The sequence below is a fragment of the Meriones unguiculatus genome, chromosome 12, assembly GCF_030254825.1.
Source record: "Meriones unguiculatus strain TT.TT164.6M chromosome 12, Bangor_MerUng_6.1, whole genome shotgun sequence".
NCBI classification, from domain to species: Eukaryota; Metazoa; Chordata; class Mammalia; order Rodentia; family Muridae; genus Meriones; species Meriones unguiculatus.
Window position 1 is genome coordinate 92,895,249 of NC_083360.1, and position 20,030 is coordinate 92,915,278.

General features: G+C 40.4%; 1 protein-coding gene and 1 pseudogene across 7 annotated transcripts in view; one reads left to right on the plus strand and one right to left on the minus strand.

The window, feature by feature from the left end:
• Positions 1–20,030, plus strand: part of Ccdc85a (coiled-coil domain containing 85A) — a 201,517-nt gene that overhangs the window by 93,004 nt on the left and 88,483 nt on the right. The gene's annotated exons all lie outside the window — the stretch shown is intronic.
• On the minus strand, positions 3,242–3,600 carry LOC110564698 (small ribosomal subunit protein eS25-like; annotated as a pseudogene).

The following is a 20,030-nucleotide window of genomic DNA, read 5'->3' on the forward strand; positions in this document are numbered from 1 at the left end:
ACATTATTTGGGCCAAATTTCTAACCCTGTTCTAGTTTGATTTTCTGTTCTAGTTGTAAACATTTTCACCAAAGTGCAACTTGGTGGAGAAACTAGCTCATTTTCTTTAGCAATTTCAGGTCACAATCTATTATTGAGGGAGATCAGGGCCCGAACTGAAGGCAGGAACCTGGAACCAAGAAAGAACATAGCTTACTGGCTCACTCACTGCTTCATTTTCAGCTGGCTTTCTCAGGCCCACCTCCCTTGGGATGATATTTCTCTCAGTGGGCTGGGCCCTCTCATATGAATCATCGGTCAAGACAAATTCTCACATACATGGCGATAAAAACGACTCAAGGCAGTGTCCATGTGTCCAGTTTAAATTTGATTTTCAAAAGAAGGATTTACACTCAAAGAGTTTAGTTTGATTGATGGCCTTGTGAGAATTACGTGCAGTATGAAATGAGAGTATCCTCCTCCTCATTTTCCTGTTAGGTAAATTTAGAGACTCATTAATCTTTTGTTTTTCTTCTCACTAGAGCTTTTAGGTGTAAAGGTAAAATTGTCCTGAGGATTCAACCACAATTGATTAACAATGTTATAGGCCTAGAAACATGATTTCTCTTTAACATAAGTGCTTCTGTATGCCTGTTCTGATTGTGGGTGCACTAGCTTCTGGGAATGATTGCCAAAGGTGCCCCGGCAATTTCAGAGTCTTGGAAAGTGTATTTTTACTTGACAGTGGATGTGTACCTGCAAACCACTGATCACTTAGTCAAGTTTCATCTGTCTCAGAAATGAACTCTGTTCACAGATATAGTCAAATCTAATGGCACCAGCTCTTAGAATGACTGGCACAGCCCTCAAGTGCAGAAGGCCCAACCTTCAGAGCCTTGGAGTAGGCAAGTTTTAAGTTTCTAGGATTCTCTGGGGTGACATAGTCCTTTCCTTTTGACACATTTTATTTTCAAATTCCCTTTTAGTTTTTGGAAAGTTTTCCTGTCTTCCATGTTAAAACCATCGAGCAGTACAAAGTGTGATTCCCTACATGTTTAATTAGAGCCTTACATTAATTTTTTTCCCTTTGATGCAGGGTCTTGCTACATATCTCAGGTTACTTTGAAACTCAGAATTTTCCTGCTTCAGCCTCACAGGGTTAAGATCACAAATATATGCCATATTGTTGAGACTTCATGGGTGAAACTTCATGCCAGGTCTTAAAACAACAACAACAACAAACACTAACAATTGTGTCTCAGTCCATTGGTTCATACAATCTTTCCATCCTCCTTTCCATGTTGTATTCCATGACTTACCTTATGGTTATCTAAACAAGACATGTAGAATGATCACACTAGTGGATATGCCAATATGGATGGGAAAGTTTTCAGGAAGCCACAACCCTAGATGAAGAGTTATGGGCAATCATTGGCTGAGAGGGAGATTTATTTTTCTCCAGTGACAAGAGTGTTCTGTCCTAAATATATGTACACTTAATGGACTTAATAGACTCAGTTAGCTATATGTGATTGATTTGTGTATAGATATATGTATTTGTGTGTTATGTATACATACATATATGTATACATATAGTTATAATTATTAGAAGTAGGAAAGAAGGTAAGTATTTTTGAAAATCCTTCATGGTCCCTCAATTCAACAACATCATTGAGCCATTTAGAATAGATGAACTGACTCTTTTTCTCATGAAAATTCTTTAGGAGCAAAATCCCCAGTGCTGTTTCTTTTCTTCCTCTTCCTCATTATTAAATCACTCCTGTCTACTTTCCCTGTTGACTCTACAAAGAGACCCAGATTTCTACATGGATTTCTACAGCCAAAAAAAAAAAAAAAAGATTGTAAGAGATTATCTAACGATTGTCCCCAATTGACATGGGTGATATGAATATGAAAAACTCATGACTTGTTAAAAGCCATGGGGCAGTGCCAAAAGTTTGACTTACTAAATAAACACTGATCCATATATTACATTTGAAAATTTTCTGGATGCAGTCCACGACAAGTCTGTCTTCATTTATTCTTTGGCTGTGATTTGCTCAGCAGTCTCTGGGAACTAGGCACTCTGTTTATTATTGGAAATGGCAGCGTGACTAATCCTTTTACTCAAAGTCTCCTTGGGAGATGCTTCTAAATTTCGTCCTAGTGCATGCCATAGCGTGGTGCTAGTTTCTAAGGGGCAAAGAATGATTGTTGGTATGAGTTTAAGTAGGTAAATTGAAGTAGATCAACAGGTATTGGGGAAGTGCCATGATTAAGTAGACAACAGCTTGCCTGGAAAGTGATGGGAGAGGTTTTGAGGATCTAGGGAGGTTGCCCTGAATGAGACAATGTAATCACATGAAGACATGTAGGTTTCCAGCGAGGGAGCCAGGAGTTCATATCTATGAAGTTACCAGGAATCTGAAAAATGGTTGTAGACAGAGACTGGGATGTAGTGTACTTTTGGAAGTCTTAAAGGGGAAGCATCATAGAGACTGACTCTCAGGGAGCTAGGTTTGTTGGCAGCATCAGGAAACAGTAGTCCAAACAAGAGCTACTGAATGTGCTAGCGTAGGCCCAGGCAGATAGTAAACACAGAAGTCTGTGAAGGTAAATATAAGAGTAGAGAGCGATAGTTCTAATTCTTGTAGTGCGGGATAGCTTATGAAGTGAGGGTGAGAGGGTCAGTAGGCAGCTCGACAGTCCAGGGTGGGGAAGGTCAGAGCCCCAGTCCTAGCTGGAGAGGTGGGAAAGTCTACAGCTGTGTTCTTAATGTCTTCCTATGCTGCAGAAATACTTAGATGCTTAGATCCTCAGATCTTAGGGTTTCATTGCTGTGAAAAGACATCTTGACCATTGTTAGTTCATAGATCTTGAGGCAGTAGCCCACTCCCAGGTTGCTTAGGTACCTGTGATGTCATCATTGGTTGACGCCCACAGGGCCCAGTGATAAGGACCCCTGCCTCTTACCTCTCTCTGTTCCTCTCTTGCTCTCTCTCCCCTCTCTCTGTTGGGGCACCCCTCCCCCACCATGTATGTCTCTCTCTCTTTCCCTCTCTCTCTCCACTCCATCTCCATCCAATAAATATCTTTCATACCAGATCTGTCGTATGCATGGCATACTTTAAAATAAATCCCAACAACCATGACAACTCTTATAAAGGAAAGCATTTAATTGGGGCTGGCTTACAATTGAGAGGGTTTTGTTTTGTTTTGAATAAAGTTTTATTTTTCCAAATGTATAGTTGATTGAACCTGCTCATGCATCTTCACCAGCAGCAGGGACATCTCTACCCTTTGTGTTTCTGGTGTAAATTACTTGGGCTCTGTGCTTTGAAACCAGCTTGGTAAGTGCTTTGCTAACTAGCTCCTGAAAGGCTGCCCTGGCCAAGGAACCAGGCATCTTCAGTCTCTAGAGACCCCAGCTGGAGCAGTGAGCTCATAGCTGGGAACTTCCTTACAGAGTTTGTCACACAGGACTAGGTTGTTGAGCTTGTCCTGAACTTTACCTTTGGACCACTTCTTTTTGGCCTTGCCACCAGACTTAGTTACTGGGTCTTTGTCTTTTTTGGCCAACTTTCTGGCATCCTTCTTCTTCTTGTCATCCTTGGGTGGCATGGTGAAGTTCAGAGAGTAGCAACGACCACAGTAGTCTAATTATGATGTCCCAGTTCAGAGGTTTAGTCCATTATTATCATGGTGGAAAGCACGGATGCATGCAGGCAAACAAATGCTGGAGAAGGAACCAAGAGTTCTACATATAGATTGGCAGGTAGCCAGGAGAGAGAGAAAGAGAGAGAGAGAGAGAGAGAGAGAGAGAGAGAGAGAGAGAGAGAGAGAGACTGGGTCTGGCTTTGGCTTTTGAAACCTTAAAGCCTACCCTTAGTGAACATTTCCTCCAACAAGACCACACCTACTCTAGGCCACACCTCAATAGTGCCACTCCCTGTGAGCCTATAGGGGGTATTTTCATTCAAACTGCTACAATCCTCCATGTTAGTTTGCACATCTTTTCTGGTCCTATCCCTCTACTTTGTGAAGTTAAACAAGAGAATAAGCTCATCATGACATGCTATGCTGAATTGCTCTTGATTGTGTTTTGGGTGCAATGCAGGGCTTTCTGGCTACTGTAAAGTATATAACAAAGTGCCTTGTAGTGGTGAGTCTGGATACCACATGATGGCACCTGGCTTGGCTCTCCTTAGCCTGTTCTTCTCAGTGTGCTTGACCCTTGGAGGAGCTTGGCACAGGAGCTGCATGGTCCATAGTTTTATTTTTATTTCTTTTACGTTCTTTCTCCTCCAGTGTATGTGTTGAGGACAAGCAAGGAGACTGGGGAAAGGCAAAAAACACCTCCATGACTAGGAAAACTGCTAGCCTTGTTGATGTGGCTCAGCAAAGCGTGTTGACCTGAGCCCAGGGCCCAATAGACAAACCCTTTCTTCTTACCCCCGAGATGATACAGCTCAGTTGGCTACTGTACCTTTGTCTGGCCTTAGGTTTCTCATCCTTTGGGAGAATAGTATGGATCTTACTTAAACATCTCAGATTTGGCTAACGGTGTTTTAAAAGCTTTGGGGAGTGACTTCTTATTCAAAAGAAGGCGATGCTTAAATATCAAGGGTGTTTGCCAACAGTGGTGGCAATTAAGGGTTAGTAGCTGACAGAATCCCTTGTTTCTGTGTTTAGTTTAGTTAGTATCACAGAAAAAAAAATGAGATGTGGGCAGGAGGCAATGGTGCTAGCAAGTACATCTCACTGAGAAGTTATTTCTGGCACATTCTCTCTCCCCTCTCAAAAACATTTGCTGAGAGTTACATTAATGAATTATATTAGTATCTAGTTTTACTTCAGATTTCCCTTTCATGTTAGGAATTAATATTCATAGGTTACCGAAATCATCACAAATCTTAGTTTCTTTGTAAAGATAAACTTTAAATAGAATAAAATGCATATGCTAAGTATTTATAGCTGTTATGCTTTTTGGACACACTGTCCTGCTCTCCTCGGCTGCAGTAGTTTTGTCTTGATTGCTATTTTTCCTTCTCAGTTCAGCCATACAAGTTTTCCTGTGTGCATTACTTGCATTCTGGGTACTTTCTTTGACACTTTATTTGGCTTTTGGTTGAGTTTCAGTTAGTTACCTAGTACATTTCAGTGTAATGTCTTTGCTCATGTTGTTAATGGTGCTCTAACTTTGTGTAACTTCTTTCTCTTTGTCCTAGTTACTTTCCCTTCTCATTGTAACATTTATTTCATTTTAATCTAAGCCATTGTTTACATTAATAAAATATTTTAGCTGTAACACTTCATCTTTTTAAATCATTGCTCTAAAAATTCACAGCATAATATAAATTGTCATTTCTTAGAATTTATATTACAAACTTTATGAATGCTATTACAATATGCTTTATGAATGCCATCATTTATTTATTTATTTATTTATGGTTCAGGCTTGAAATTCTCAATCTTTCTGCCTTAGCCTCCTGAATGACACATGCTATATGCCACCATGCAGCTGAGAATTTTCAAATTACATTTATTTCCCCTGCTTTTTGTGTGTTGTGTCATATATTTTACTTCTGTATGCATCTTAGACTCAACAGTGCAATATTAATCTCTTGATACAAAGTCCATTTTCTTAATGAAATCAAGAAGAAAAGGGAAAAGTTGCCTCTTGTTATTTTTACATTAAGTGTCTCCATCCAGTGTTCCTTTTTCTCCTTTGAATTGGTATGATTCTCTACAGCCTGAAGAAATATCTCTTTCTCTCTCTCCATTCTATAGAAAGACTGTTAGTGGTGAGGTAATACACAGACACAGATGTACACACACAGACACATGGGCATGCACTCCCCCCGCCCCCACTGCATGGCATACAGAGAAAAAGACCCTTTATAAAGCAAAGTGGGGAAGTCAGGTCTCTTCTTGAGGTCTGGAGGTCTTCAGGGTCTTTGAAGGGTCTTATACCCCAGTTTAAGGTGAGTTTGACCCAAAACAGGAAGGCTGGGAGAGCCACAAGTTTAGGTTGAACAAATTCTGGTTTGGCCTTGAACTTCTTTGATGGTTCCACAGGCAGCAAGTCCTACTGGCAGGGAAAAACAAAACAAAACAAAACCAAAACCAAAACCAAACCAAACCAAAACAAAACATTAGGCTTTTGTCTCAGATCAAGAGGGTGAGGAAGAAGGCAACCATTTTGGAAATGAACCATTCTTATTGTCTAGTCTTGGCTCTCTCCCTTACTATCTGCCTGTCAGAGACTCTATCCAACTGCTAGCCCCTCATTCTTTCCTCAAATCGGGCAGTTTCTCTTTTGAGTGCAGATAAAGGAGACAAGCCTGCGATTCTGTATTCATGTGAAGCCTTTGTTTACCCTCGAGGGAGGATGTTGGAGCAGGGTGAGGAGTGTTGGATTGAGGGTCCTCAGTCACTCCAGGGACAAAGATGACATTTCTGCCCATAATTGCTTCGAGGGGGAGTCCACTGTAGTCCAAATGGCTGCTCCTCTAAAGTTCCTTCCGTTTATTTTTTTCTGGCTGCTTTTATGGTTTTTCTTTGTATCATTGGTTTTTCAATAGTTTGACAGTATTAGGTTATTTGTGATTTTCTTTGCATTTGTGGTTCACTGAGCTTTTTAGATCTGTGGATATTTTTCACCAAACTAAAAAAAAAATAATCAGCCATTATTCTTTAAAATATTTTCTTGATTCGTTCTTTTCTTTCCATTTTTACCTAAAAGCTGCACACCTTAGGCCAATTGGCATTATTGAAATGATCTTCACTGAAACTCTTTTATGCTTAGAAAATATTTCATCAGTATTGTTTAAATTCAATAATTAAAATAAATGGTCCTCAAGTTCAGGGTCTCTATTCTATTGTCTCTACTTCACTATTGCCTGCCTTGTCCATTTTTAAAGTTTAAATATATTGCTTTTCAGTTCTATAATTGGTTTGGTAAGAGTTCTCCATCTATGCACTCAATATGTCCATATTTCCTCTGGGCCTCTGAACATATTTATAATATCGTTTTAAAAAGTTCATTGCTAATTTCTATATCTGGGTCATCTCTTGGTCACTTTTCACTGACTGCTTATTTTTCCTCTATCTTGTCATGTTGTCCTGCTTTTATATATGATTTATAATTTTTTTAAGGCGGCTGGAGAGACAGCTGTGGGTGCTGGGAACCGAACTCTTATATTTATGGTTATGAGCCTAGCTTTTAATAGCTGAGCCATCTCTCCAGCCCATGATTTATAATTTTTATTGAAAATTCAGTATCAAAGATAATTCCCCATATGGAATCTGGAGTATAGTGTCTTCCTCAAAAGGAAATTGAATTTGCTTCCAGTGCTGAGTTAAATGTCTTTCAGTCCTCTTGATCCCACCAAATATACTTTTATTTTATTTTAGGATGGTTCTCTCCGAGGCTCGTTTTTGGTCTTAGGGCTTGGTCTTAACCTTAGAGGTGACCTCCAAGATGTGGCTTTTTTGATAGTCTTAGTGTATGACTCAGGCCTTCATTGAGGACTCTCTACCAGAGCACAGGTACTTCACAGTCCCTCAGCAGGCTGTGGCACGTGATGGCTTTGTTTATCTCTGAGAATTTAGGCATCTACTTTCTGTCTGTCCTGCCAGCCTCACTGTACCTGTGCAGCCCAGTCTTAAGTCAAGGATCAAGGACCTGTAGAAGACCATGGAAGACCTCCAAGTATACTTTTGGATACCCAGTCCTCTGGGGCACTGTCTCATTCCCAGACTTTACCCCAAGGAGTCCATTGGCTTTAGCAGGGGTAAGCGCCAAGGTCAAACTTCTCAACTCTGGTCTTGGCAATGCAAGCTCTCCTTCCCTGTGGAGAGTCTAAAGAATGTCCAAGGCTGGAAGCTCAAGCCTAAACTGGCTGTGTTTCTGGTCTCCTACTCTGTCATGGGTTGCTGTTTTGACCTACTCTGAGGAGTGCATGTGAGAGTTGTATGGCTGAGGTTCTCTTGTCCACATGCTTTTGCTGCCACATATGAATCAGGCTCAGCTTTTCAGATATGTCACACAACTCTTGTTTCTTGGCCCTAGCACTACTCTTTCTCCTTCATTTTTTCATCTTCACCCTTTCTTAATTCTTTCTCTTTTCAAAGTTTGCCTGATTGCAAGAAACGGGACATGGTAGCAGAGAACGCACAAAGTACTGTGCACATAAATGAGAACTACTTTTGGGAGTGTGAGAAGATTTTTCCAGTTTGGAATCTGACTTTAGGTCTCAAGTTCCCCTCCTGTCATCTTTGGGGCTGCCTTCTTCCCCACACAGCTGTCACTGGGTAGGCTAATGCATGGTAGACATCCTTTAGGCAGGCTTGTGATCTCCCTTCTTTCTGCTCTTCCTGGAGGCTGTCTATAAAGAGCCTGGTGTCAGGCTCAGGCCTGAAACGCACAGTTGACAGCTCACTTTCCACTGCTGATCCAGTGTGCCAGGATCATTCATTGCAGAGAGATGGGTCAACTGAAGGGAGTGAAGTCTTCAGATTAGTTGTTTATGGCATGGTTTTCATGATACAGCAGGCCATGTAATCACAGCTTACTTTAAATTCTTATTTTTTTTCTTCAGTGTTTTTTACTTTGAAGCATCAAGATAATCACCTGCATATGTATTACTTAAAGCAGAAAACTAGAGATGACTCATAAGGAAAAACTGCCAGTTTTAAAGTTCTTCTAATGTATAAGCCAGTTCAATTTTTTGATAAATAAATTATGACGTTATTATGAATTGCATTAAAATTAGTTATATCTCCTTGCATATTTTAGCTTTAAAGAGTGTGTTTAATTATGTACTTTTGATGTATCATACATCATTATGCTTATCTTTAACTTGGCATGAAACTTCCCAGAGCCAAGTTTCAGCCACACCAATGAAGAATAGCATTTCATCTCCCTGCCCCTGTTTCTGCTTTCCCGACCACCCCTAAACCGTTAAAGTCAAATCAGTGTGGTTTTTGCTGTTGTTGTTTGTTTCTCTTTTCTTTTTGTTTTTTTTATGTGATTCAGGTTGGACCTAAATGGTAAATTCACATTTAGCACCAACTGAGCATGGCTCAGTGTCTATGCTTATGGTTGAAAGGGCTTGTGGGTACCTCATGCAATAAGGAAGTGTTAATTATATCCACTTGGGATATGGAAAGCCTTGTACACATAATGCACAATTGTGCCCACATTCACTGACCCTTCTGTTGCTGTGTAAATATCTTGATATTATTAACAGCTGTGACTTAATAGCCCAGAGAGATTCATGATCTAGGTCAGAGTTCAACTTCCATGTAGATCTATCTAAACTGCAATTAACATGTCAATTGAAAGTGTACGTATTCAAAGTCAGTAGTCAAAAGAACCTATGAGTTATTATTATTATTATTATTATTATTATTATTCTGCTCAATTCAGTCTTAGTTCTTCATCTTATTTTGCCATGGGATTTTTTATAAATTTATTCATTCTCCCCATATTTATGAATCACTTCTTAGTAATTACTCTCATAGAAACTGCAAATGTGACTGGAAAGTAAATTGTCGAGTAAATAGATCATCCAACAGAGTGTAAGTGTTTTGATATAGTTGTGTGATGTGGTCAGTCCTCCTAGCTAGCATGGAGGCAATGGATATGAAACATCTGAACCAAGTCGTAAAAGATGAGTGTAACTCAGTTTTGCAGAGAGGCCTGATCTGAGTGGTGAAAGGATTGAAGTAAGAGCGTGTTGTCCTTGGGTAAAGAAAGATAGATGTTCTAGGAGTGATGTTGCTCAGAGTCCGGAGCAGTCCTGGTGTAGGTGGCAGTGATGGATGAGAGAGAGAGGTCTAGACAAGTACACCTGAAAGCTTGGAAAGCTTCCTCAGTCGTCACCTGCAATCTCCGATGTTCTTCTGCTTATTATATGCTTTTTACAGAGTAGTCTTTAGTTCTGAGGGCTAAATTGTCAAGAATTTAATTAGCTTAAATTAATGTTTTTATTATAAGTCAGTTTAACTCATTAAGACTTTTGAGTTGTAAGAACAGGCTGAGAGCAAAGCATTCTCTCTTTGTCAAATCCTTGTAATATGCTCACAGGGACAGTTCAAGAGCCTTCCTCTGTGACCAGACTATGGACCAAGTCTTATTTCAGAGACTATAAGTGGTGATTGTCCTGGCTCTGGGCTCCGGACTCTCTCTTCCTGCTTTTATGTGGTTGTGAAGCATTCTCTAGTCTTCTGCTTTGCTTTGTGACACTCTGACCACACCTGTTCCCAATTTCCTGCTTTTGTTCTTGAATCGGTAATCTTGTTCTCTGTCTGTAATCTTTTGCTGTAGTCCTTAGATTGAAGCCATCACTTTTCTGTCATTCTAGATTCTTTGATTGAAATACATAGTCTATATAGGTTGACTACTTTTGTCTGTGCTAGAAGGGAACCCTCCTTTCTTTCACTGTATTTTAATGACTCTGGTTTGGGTGAGAGGCTCTTATGAAGATCCCTCATCTTGGGCAACAAAAGAGGGAAGAGCAGGCTGCTTTGTGTGTTTCTATGCCCGTTAAACATGCCCAGCCCGGCCCCTTCACTGTGGCCAATAAAGTCAAGTGATTTTTGTTTTTGTCTGTGGTGAAATTTTGCTGTTGCATTGTTTCAGAATTATTCAGCTTTGGTTAAATTTACAGTTAGTAATAGCACATATGTGATTTTTTTTTCAACCCTCCAGAAGAAAGACAGATGGAAATAGCATAAATAACTCTAAAATCTTGGAATAGTTGATTTACAGAAAAGTGACTTTTATATTTCTGTGTTTCAAATATAGGGTGGTTACCATTATGCTTTCAACCCAGGGAATGTCACTGAAGGAAATTTATATTTGGCAATTTGTGTCTCTCTGTGTATATGTATATGTGATTATTTCTCTAGTATATTGTGAAAAATATTGACTTTGATTGTTATTTATAAAACAATGATTCTGTTATTAAATATCCAGAATCTTGGGTTAAACAGTTCATCTGGCTTCCTCACTCCAATTCTTTTGGAGCTTTTAAAATTCATCGTGAACTTCCAAGGAAAGAAAATAAAAATAATGTGTACTCTTTCCTAAATTCATCTGACCATTCAGCTCCTTCAGGGTGCAATTTTCCAAGCTGATATTATGAGTTGTATGATAATCACCATGAACACAATTGAACTGATTGTGAAAGTTTCATCTTAAAATTTAAAAAGATTACTTTTTCATTTAGAGACAAATATTGAGAAAAATAGGCCACTGAAAGAAAACTTTTTATTATTCTTTATGAAACTTGATGACTGATGGCAGAAACTGAATAGACTGATCCAACACTTTACAGGTTCTTATTTATTGACATCCTAAAAGTACCGATCACGTACTGAGCAGGCTTATGTGCTGTACACTGGGGATCAATCTATGAGCAGACAACATTGATTATGAGACTATGAAAACATCTAGTAGTGAATGCTGTGATGTGACAGTAGCTGCAGAGAAAATCAGGAGTGGGAGCCACTATAGCAGGGGTTAAAGAAGTCCTCTTGGAGTAGTTAGTGCTCAAGCTGAGATGTAAGGAAGATGGACATGCCAGTCCCTTGAAATGTGAAGGAGGGAACTTCATGGCAGAAAGTCTCTAGAGTGAGAAAGAATACTCAGAGCCGACGTGGTGGAAGCTTTGCAAGTTAAGGGGAACAAGGAGTGGAATGAAATCATAAATACAGATAATATGTATCAAACCCTGGAAGATAGATTACATTTTTAGTTTTTATTTACAGAAAAATGGGAACCCAATACAGGGACCTGGAAAACAGCAAGATAACTTGAATCTCTATAATTTGATTTCCAAGTTAGAAAGTTTCTGAGGAATAGGTGAGAGGAGGGTGGGGGGAGAGAAGGTTGGCCTGGGAGAGGAGGAGGGATGAGGCTACAACCATGATATAAGGTAAATAAAAAGCAATTATATTAAAAACAAACAAACAAACATAGTTATGTTTACTTCCCCCTAGAGAAAATTTTAAGAAGGAGGTGGAAGTAGATAGGTCAGAGGTATCTTGGTGTAGGCCCTTGTGAGACATCAAGACAATAGCTTATACTAGAGTGAGTTTTATGGGTACAGAGGAAAGAGATTACGCAGATTCGAGTCCCAACTCCCAGTAAAACAGACACAATAAATTAAAGCATTTATTGCAGCAAAATTACCCTTTGAATGGTAATATATTTGCGGCTTGACAGAGTATGTATACATTCTGCTTACTTTTCTTGGATCTAGCAAATGTGGCCTGTGGCCTTGTAAGGAACCTGTGTCCTAGGATAGCTGAGAATGTGGCTCAAAACGGAGTTGTAAAGCTCATTAAACCGTTACGAGGTGGTGTTTGTGTGTTGCTGTGTATAACAACAATATCCTTATTTTCAGAGTTCTCAAACTTGAGCTTTGCAGCAAATGTGTTGTGATCAGACTGTGGGCGGGCCTGAAATGCTTTGTTTTTGGCTTTCGTAAGGAGCATCTACTTGTCTCAAACCTGTGAGAAGCCCTCAGTCTCTGGGCGGAGAAGAGCGATAAGAAGACTTAGTTGCTTTGAGGCAGTGTGGAGGATGATTTGGCCCCTTTAGCGTTGTAGGTTAGTGGCGCCTGGTTCTCACAGACGAGTGGACCCTCACGTTACGCCACATGATTCACACCTGGTCCAAGGGTCTTCATGGAGTTTGGGGTCCCCTTCGATGTGTTGACTGTGTGTATGTATTTCCCCCCTGGAAGCACACAGGTTCTGTGGATGGATTTCTGATCACAGGGAGTGGTTCTTGGCTGAGTACGGTTCCGTTCTGCCAGAACGGACATCAATTATCCCATCTATAGAAAGTAATTGAGACGGGTTGTATTTGCACCCACATAAGTGTTGCTTTCTCCAGATATTTAGAGACAGTAGCTCATCTCAGGAACCCAGCTGACTGGAAGAAAGATTAGATTAGCTCTAGTCTTCTATGTTATGGTATACATGGAAACAACAGTGTTTATAGAAATACACAAAAGGCGCAAGCTTCTCTCCATTGGAAGCTCAGTTGCTCAGGTAGTAGTGACAACTCTGATGGAGAAGTAGGTATCTCTGCCGACAGTGACTCATTAGCTACCTATGAGATGTGCCCTTTAGGCTGTTCTAGAATTGGAGGCTTTACATAGGAAAGATGAGGGGTATACTGGAGATGAGCCTCTGACGTCAGTTTTCTAAGTCATGGCATTTGTTTCCATTATTGCAGAATGATGACAAGAAGAGAGTTATCTGCTCACCAACAGTTTTGGTCTGTTAGTTCATTTTCTTGCTCATCTCAGTGAGATAAATCTCAGAGCTGACAAGAACTATACTTTGAGCAGATTAACATGTTTATTATTTGCTTTTGACCAAATAGAAGCCAACTGACCAGTGTAGATAAACTATTTACTTAAGTATCATTAAAACTCAGGATTTATGTATAAAAGGAGAATCATGTCTCTGGATTTTAGGGCCAGTAAGGAGCCTTTTGAAAACATTTACATTTAAGGCCAAGTTCACTCCAGGTATTGAAGCAAGTATTGTTTGTTAGGGAGGGCATGGAGGTTCCTGCGGTTTATGTATTAATTTTTATCCTCCCCAGATCCCAGGTATATTTTTTATTAGTATTAGTCCTAACAGTATGACTGTGACAGTGACTTTGTCAGTGCTGATGTCATCTTATTGCGCCATTGACCTGTACATAGGACTAGCTATGTCTACGAGGAACAGCACAGCAGCACAATGGAGCAACCCAGATCTTGGTTGGTGGGTTTTTCTTTGCTCAGTTTCTGCTGACTCAAGCAGTTGTTTCTGTTTTTTCTGTTATTTCCCTGATGAGTCAGATTCTTCACTAAAGATCCCCTATGAAAGATTCAGGCCCCAGCCTAAGAGATAGAAAAGTTTTTCGACCAGTACAGTTTTGTGTTTTAAATTGAGCTTTATAACAAGGTTGTTTTTCCTTTGAGCAGTGAGTTTTACATAAGATTTCCATTGCTAATGAAACGTGTTCTTCTGTGATTTGCTTCTTTGCAAATGGGTTAATTTTACTATGGTATAACTATAATGTGTAGATAGCTTTTCACTTCCATGGTACAGGAGTTCAGTCCTCATACAGGTCAAGTAAAGCAGAGTGAGATCATTCTAAAAAGGTAGCATCGCAATCCACCCTTCGGGACCCAGATTGCTGGCAAAGGTGTGAGTGACAAGTATGGGCCCATCTATTGAGCTGCGGGAATCTTCTCCCAAGTATTGTTCTAAGTCACTTTTGTTCAAATTAATAAGGTGGGATGTACATCAAAAATTTCCCTGTGAGTATCCACATCATTACCTAGTGCCGGGAAACTCTCTGGAGTATAGAGGGAAAAGGCCTTGCCTGGTGGAATCCACACCCCACAGGAGAACGAGAGGACGGGAACAGGACTGCATGCAGCATGCCCAGGCAGTTGGTATCTGAGGATTTCTGTGTTAGGAGTCGTGAATGCACCTTACAGGTTTTCTTCCATTTTCCAATTAAGTCTGTGAGTTTGAATGTCTTACATATAATAAAAGGAGATGAGAGGTAGGCAGCTCTGAAATTAGAAAAAAAAAGTTTTTAAAATTTGAGTTATAGGTAGCAATTTCCTTTTTTAATATTGAAAATGACATCAAGAACTTCAGCATGCTGGCAAGAGCTGTTGAGTGTAGCTGTTACTGATGTGTTTTATTCTCTTTCTCAATATTGCCCATGTGTGTGTGCGTGTGCGTGTACACACACACACACACACACACACTCTCTCTCTATATATATATACTCCCCTCACACACACAGGTGTGTGCGTGCGTGCGTGCTTGCGTGTGTGTGTGTGTGTGTGTGTGTGCGCGGTCTGCATGCATGCCCCTGTCTGTCTACTGTTAGAACAGCACCTTGTTAAAGGCTTAACCCAAAGAGCCATTACTGGTTCAAAAGCACTTCCTCTTATCCAGATGAGCCAAAATACAAGGAAAAAAATTAAATTATTTACAACATACTTACTGAGAAAGACCTGGGGTGTGGTAGTTTTCTTAGTTCTCCTTTCCATAAGCAGCAAATAAAGAGGGGCTTGTAGACTCTCCCACATCCACAGAAGGGGGAAGCATGTCGACTGTCACCAAGGGTCCTTGCCATCAGCTGCTAGTTACAAGGAGGGATTTGGATGGTTCCCGCTAGGGTTCTTGTTGAAACCCAGGTGGTAGCATGTGGCGTAAGTAAGATAGATCTGAAAGTTTTCCACCTTGGTTGAACATTAAGGAGGCATTGTTTTTTTAGGGGTCATGGCCTGCTTTATAAAGGATTCATAGAGCAGAACACTTGAGTTGTAGCTTTTGGGTATCATTGAAGGGTAGACTGTTGAAGGGACTTTTCATTTTCCTTTGGAGACTGAGGGGTCTCTAATAATGAAGAGAGAGAGAGGTGTTAGCAATTTAAACAATTTACATAACAAATTAATGGTGCAATAATTATCTATTGGTTTATTTAAAATGGGCCAAGAATGCCTACTTTTCTCATGTAAGATTATTTCGTTCCATGTACTAAAATAAAATAATGCTATATAGAAAAGCAATAAAAATGAAATAAGACTTTTGAAAACATATTAATGTATAAAATATTTATTGTGCAGCCTCGGTAGTATTTGCATTTAATCATTTTTATTGTAGATGGAGGCTTAGTCACTTCATTCTGAATCCTGAAAAATGAACACAGGATGTTTTGCAGGCACTGCTTTCCTTGAGTGTGCTCTCAGTGGGATTTACTGAGGTAATACTTACTTGACTAAAAGCAGGGGCATGTGTCTATAAGCATATTACAAATGCTTCCCACAGTGACACTAAAAGGATCAGAGGAAACGAGAGGCAGCTAGGCAAGATTGCATCACTGTCATGGAGTCTTATTGGTGCGCTCAGTGGGCTACACGTGAATTGAGAATCTCAGAATCACTGGGAAGCAGTTTCCCATTTCTGAATTTAGAATCTCACCTCTCTCTTCCTCCCTCTCCCTTACCTCATTTCTCTCTTTCTTCTTCTTCTGCCCTCTCTCTCATCTTTGTACTAGCGTGTGTTTTCCATGTGTGATCCTTATGTGAAATATAACATGTATTCTGTACACAAAGTCTACAGATATGAATATTCAACAATTAGGGCCAGTGTATCACACATTAGAAGAGCTTTTGCCAGTAAGCATGATTACCTGAGTTTGATCCCCAGGAATCACATGGAGAGAGGAAAGAACTCCTCCAAGTTTACATCTAACCTCCACAAGTAGAAATGACATGCATACCCCTCTCTCACAAAATAAGTAAAATAAATTTTCATGAGTTTTGCACACGTGGCTGTTATGATCAAGATGCCATTGTAACTGAATTGGGGAAGCCCTGGGTCAAAGACTTAAAGCCAAAAGCTGAGATACTGATGTTAACTGAAGAAATGGTGGTAGGTTCAGGCTACATCACAATAACAGCCCTGGATTATGGCTTCTCATTGGAATGCTTTCTGTGTCAAATTGTGAGGTCCTAAAGGAATGCCTAAGAACATTCTAGAGAGCAAAGATGCTTGCATACCAAGTCCCACTGAGGTTAGAAAGTACTGCTTTAGATGAGGTGGGTGTCTTGGATCTTGGTATTTGGAACCAGGTCCTAAGCTTTATTCTATCGGCTACTTTGTCATCCTGAATGCTGGCTGCCTAGAGCTTGGCTTCAACCACTGGCTTTTTAGGACTATAAAATGGTCTCCAAAACAGTAGTACCTTCCAACCTGTCCCATACATGGGACATCATGCTCTACTCTCATTATTGTATTCAGTTCTGGAAGGGATTGCAGCTGTGATTTTTGGCTGTGTCTTGCACACACTGCAGGGGGGCATGACCAAGTGAGGCCTGAATCATGAAAGCCAGTTTGTATTGCCATGGATGCTTCCAAAGGTCAAGAAATGATGCTTCTCTGTTGGCAGATGCAACGGTTGAGTGGCAACTTTTGTCACAGAGATATTTTTAGGTAACTTGGGGCTGACTGAATAGTATTGGCAGTAAAATGGTAGAAGAAGCAAGACTATGCAAGACTGAAGTGAAATCCAGTGCTCTGAAACTGGCAGTGGGATAATTGCTGGAGTGAGGCCCTGGTGTATGGTTAAATTCTCTACAGAGAGGATTGCCTGGAAAACACCACTGACATTCAGATCAGAAAGGCACATCAAAGCAGCCTTCATTTTTAACTATTTTATTGGTTACAAAACATGTATTTGGTTTGTAAAGTGAACACTTTGAATCAGTGTTTAGGTCCCAAATTATTTTTCAAGCCTCTGCTGATCTTTAAGAAATCCCAAAGGTAGACTTTATTACTATATTTGGTGTTCTTGTAGCCCCCAAGGAATGCACACATTTAGGCGATCTTTTGGCCTTTGTACAGTTTCAATGTTTTTCCATTTCCCTCTGGGATAATTGATTCCAGCAGATCACCTAATAGTTTGTGGGGATATCACTAAGCCAAAGACTGGAGAGCAGCTGGAAATCAGGAAAGGCAGAGATAGGTTACAAATTTAGGGTGTCACTAATTGGGTATTTAACCATGCATATCACTTCTATTTACCTTGTGGCCTTTGAAATGCCACAAGGTTTTATTTGATAGTTAAATTCTAGGAGTTTGGAGAGCAGAGGTCTGGTTTGAGGTTGCCCATAGACAATAACCAGAACAGCTGGAGAGAGGCTAAGGATGAGATCAAAGGTGCAGCGTCTCCCTCAGCTCTGCCAGCCTCATTACCATTTGGAACACACAGACTAGCAAATCTAGTCACAGGGCAATAAATGCCAGACTTGGCTGTACATTAGTGCCAGGCCTGAATAAAGCTTCCTGCACCTGAAGTTCTCATGCATTATTTATCCCCGTGCCTCCGTTCGTGCTCCTCTTATAACTGCACTCAGCCTGGAAGAAGAGAGGGAGCACAGGAAATCCTCAGTTCCTGGCCCTGTGCACTTAGACACTATTGCCTGCCAATTTAGTAACCGTGATAACGGCGGCAATATCCTTGAGTAGCTTGTTTCCAGGGCGTCTTTAATGGGAGAAGAGGATGTAAGGAGGCTATTAGCCATGGCTATGTTAAGTGTAGAGTGCTGTCAGTGATGCTCTGCATGCATGCCCCCTGCTGATTTCTTTCTTGATTAGTCTGTCCTAATGTTCTCGTTTGGATGCATCCGTACTACACAAGAGAATTAAAATTCATAACTTATGCCTAAGATCCTGAGGCGTACTACACACTCTGTTCAAGGTTGCAGATGTCTTGTTCCTTGCTTTACCATTGGAAACAAATGTTTGAGCAAGTTTGTTGATCACTGGTTGAATAGCCCTGGACATGTTAAATGCCCAGAATAGAAGATAGTCAATTACCTTCTCTGTGACTCCAGTTGCTACATAGATTAACAAGGGCCATAGTCAGGAAACTATGTAAGGGAATGGTCATTTTTAGCCATCAAACAGGCTAAATAAATAAATTTTCTAAAGTAAAATTAGTTCTGACTTGTGTGTCATGTCCTCATGCTTTCAATACCCCCGTTTCTTATAGCTGAATTCTTAAGTCTTACAGAGGGTTCAGAGTGACTTTTCACTAAAGGCCAGCCATGTTTCAGCATAGGTACAATGAGGACAGAATTCTAGAAATTCTCTGATGAGATTATGCAGATGGCTTAACGGGAATAGAGGAATTAGCTTTATACAGTTGGGTAGAGCTCAAAGAGGTGAACAGCTGAAGAGACAAAAGTGTGTTCCAATAGTAGCCTCAGGGACCATCCCTATTCAAGAAGAGATGGTATGTTCAGTAGATTCCGATGTAGGAAAAGAGGGGTGTTGATGGGGCATGAAAGAAAACAAATGGGTAACAACGGAAGTGTGTGGCAGTCAGTAGTAGCCTTAGGGACCATCACTACTCAAAGAGATGGTGAGTGTACATCTAGGAATCACCATGGTTCCTGGAGGGGTTGGCTTACTAGAACAGGTTAGCAAGATGTAGTCTTGGGGATGGGAAGATAGGCAGGAGCACACACTGCTCTTGCAAAACACATGAGTCCTATGTCGGGGGCCTTACGACTGACTACCTGTAATTCCAACTTTGGGAGATACGACTTCCTCTTTGGGCCTTGCAGGCACCTGCAATCATGTGACTATTCCCCATCTACCACAAATGTGATTTTAAAAATAATAAGTCTTTAAAAAATGCTTGGTCCTGGGCATTAGAAATGTAATACACCACAACTGTGGAAAGGGCAGATAAGTTTTGACCTAGTCATTTATCTCACACGACCCTTAAGAATAAACATCATGTATTTGGTTTGAATAAATACTTGTTGATGAAACATGCAAAATGTGTTTAATATCAAGAATAAGCTCAGATATAGTCGGTTAGCAAGGGTAGAGGTGCTAATTCATTGGTGAACTGACTTAGGTATACCCAACACTTGGCTTTCTCACTCATTCCCACCCTATTGATCTTGGAGCAGAGCTGACCTTGGGTGTCAGAGGAGTCTGCTTGGGTGGTACTAAGCAGTATTGCTTGGGTGGAAAAGAAGCATGGATGCAAAACCGCAGCTATGCTGTCACATGCTGATGCACACTGCTTTCTGGCTTCCAAGGAGAAGGGTCTGTATATTCTCTTTTCTTCCAGAGGATTTAGGAACTATATCCAAAAGACACTCAGTATAACCAGAAATGATAGCATCTGATGTGGCAGTGTGAGGGCTGTCCTGCTCATATAAGATGCCTTTTGGGGATGACAGTTTCCCCAAGCATAAATTCAGTAGCAATATTTCCCCTACAAATTTAGAGAATCCTGCTTATAAGACTATGTTTTAAGTTATGTTTAACCACATTTCTTTTTTCCTATAAACACAAACTGTGATCTTTACTCTGAAGCATCATCTGAGTGCTCTGGATTTTAAAAGCACAGCTCTGGTTTTGTAAGCAGCCGTGATCAGTAGTCAGCCCTGCTTCCTGCATTTCCTGACGTTCAAGAAGGAAATAAACAG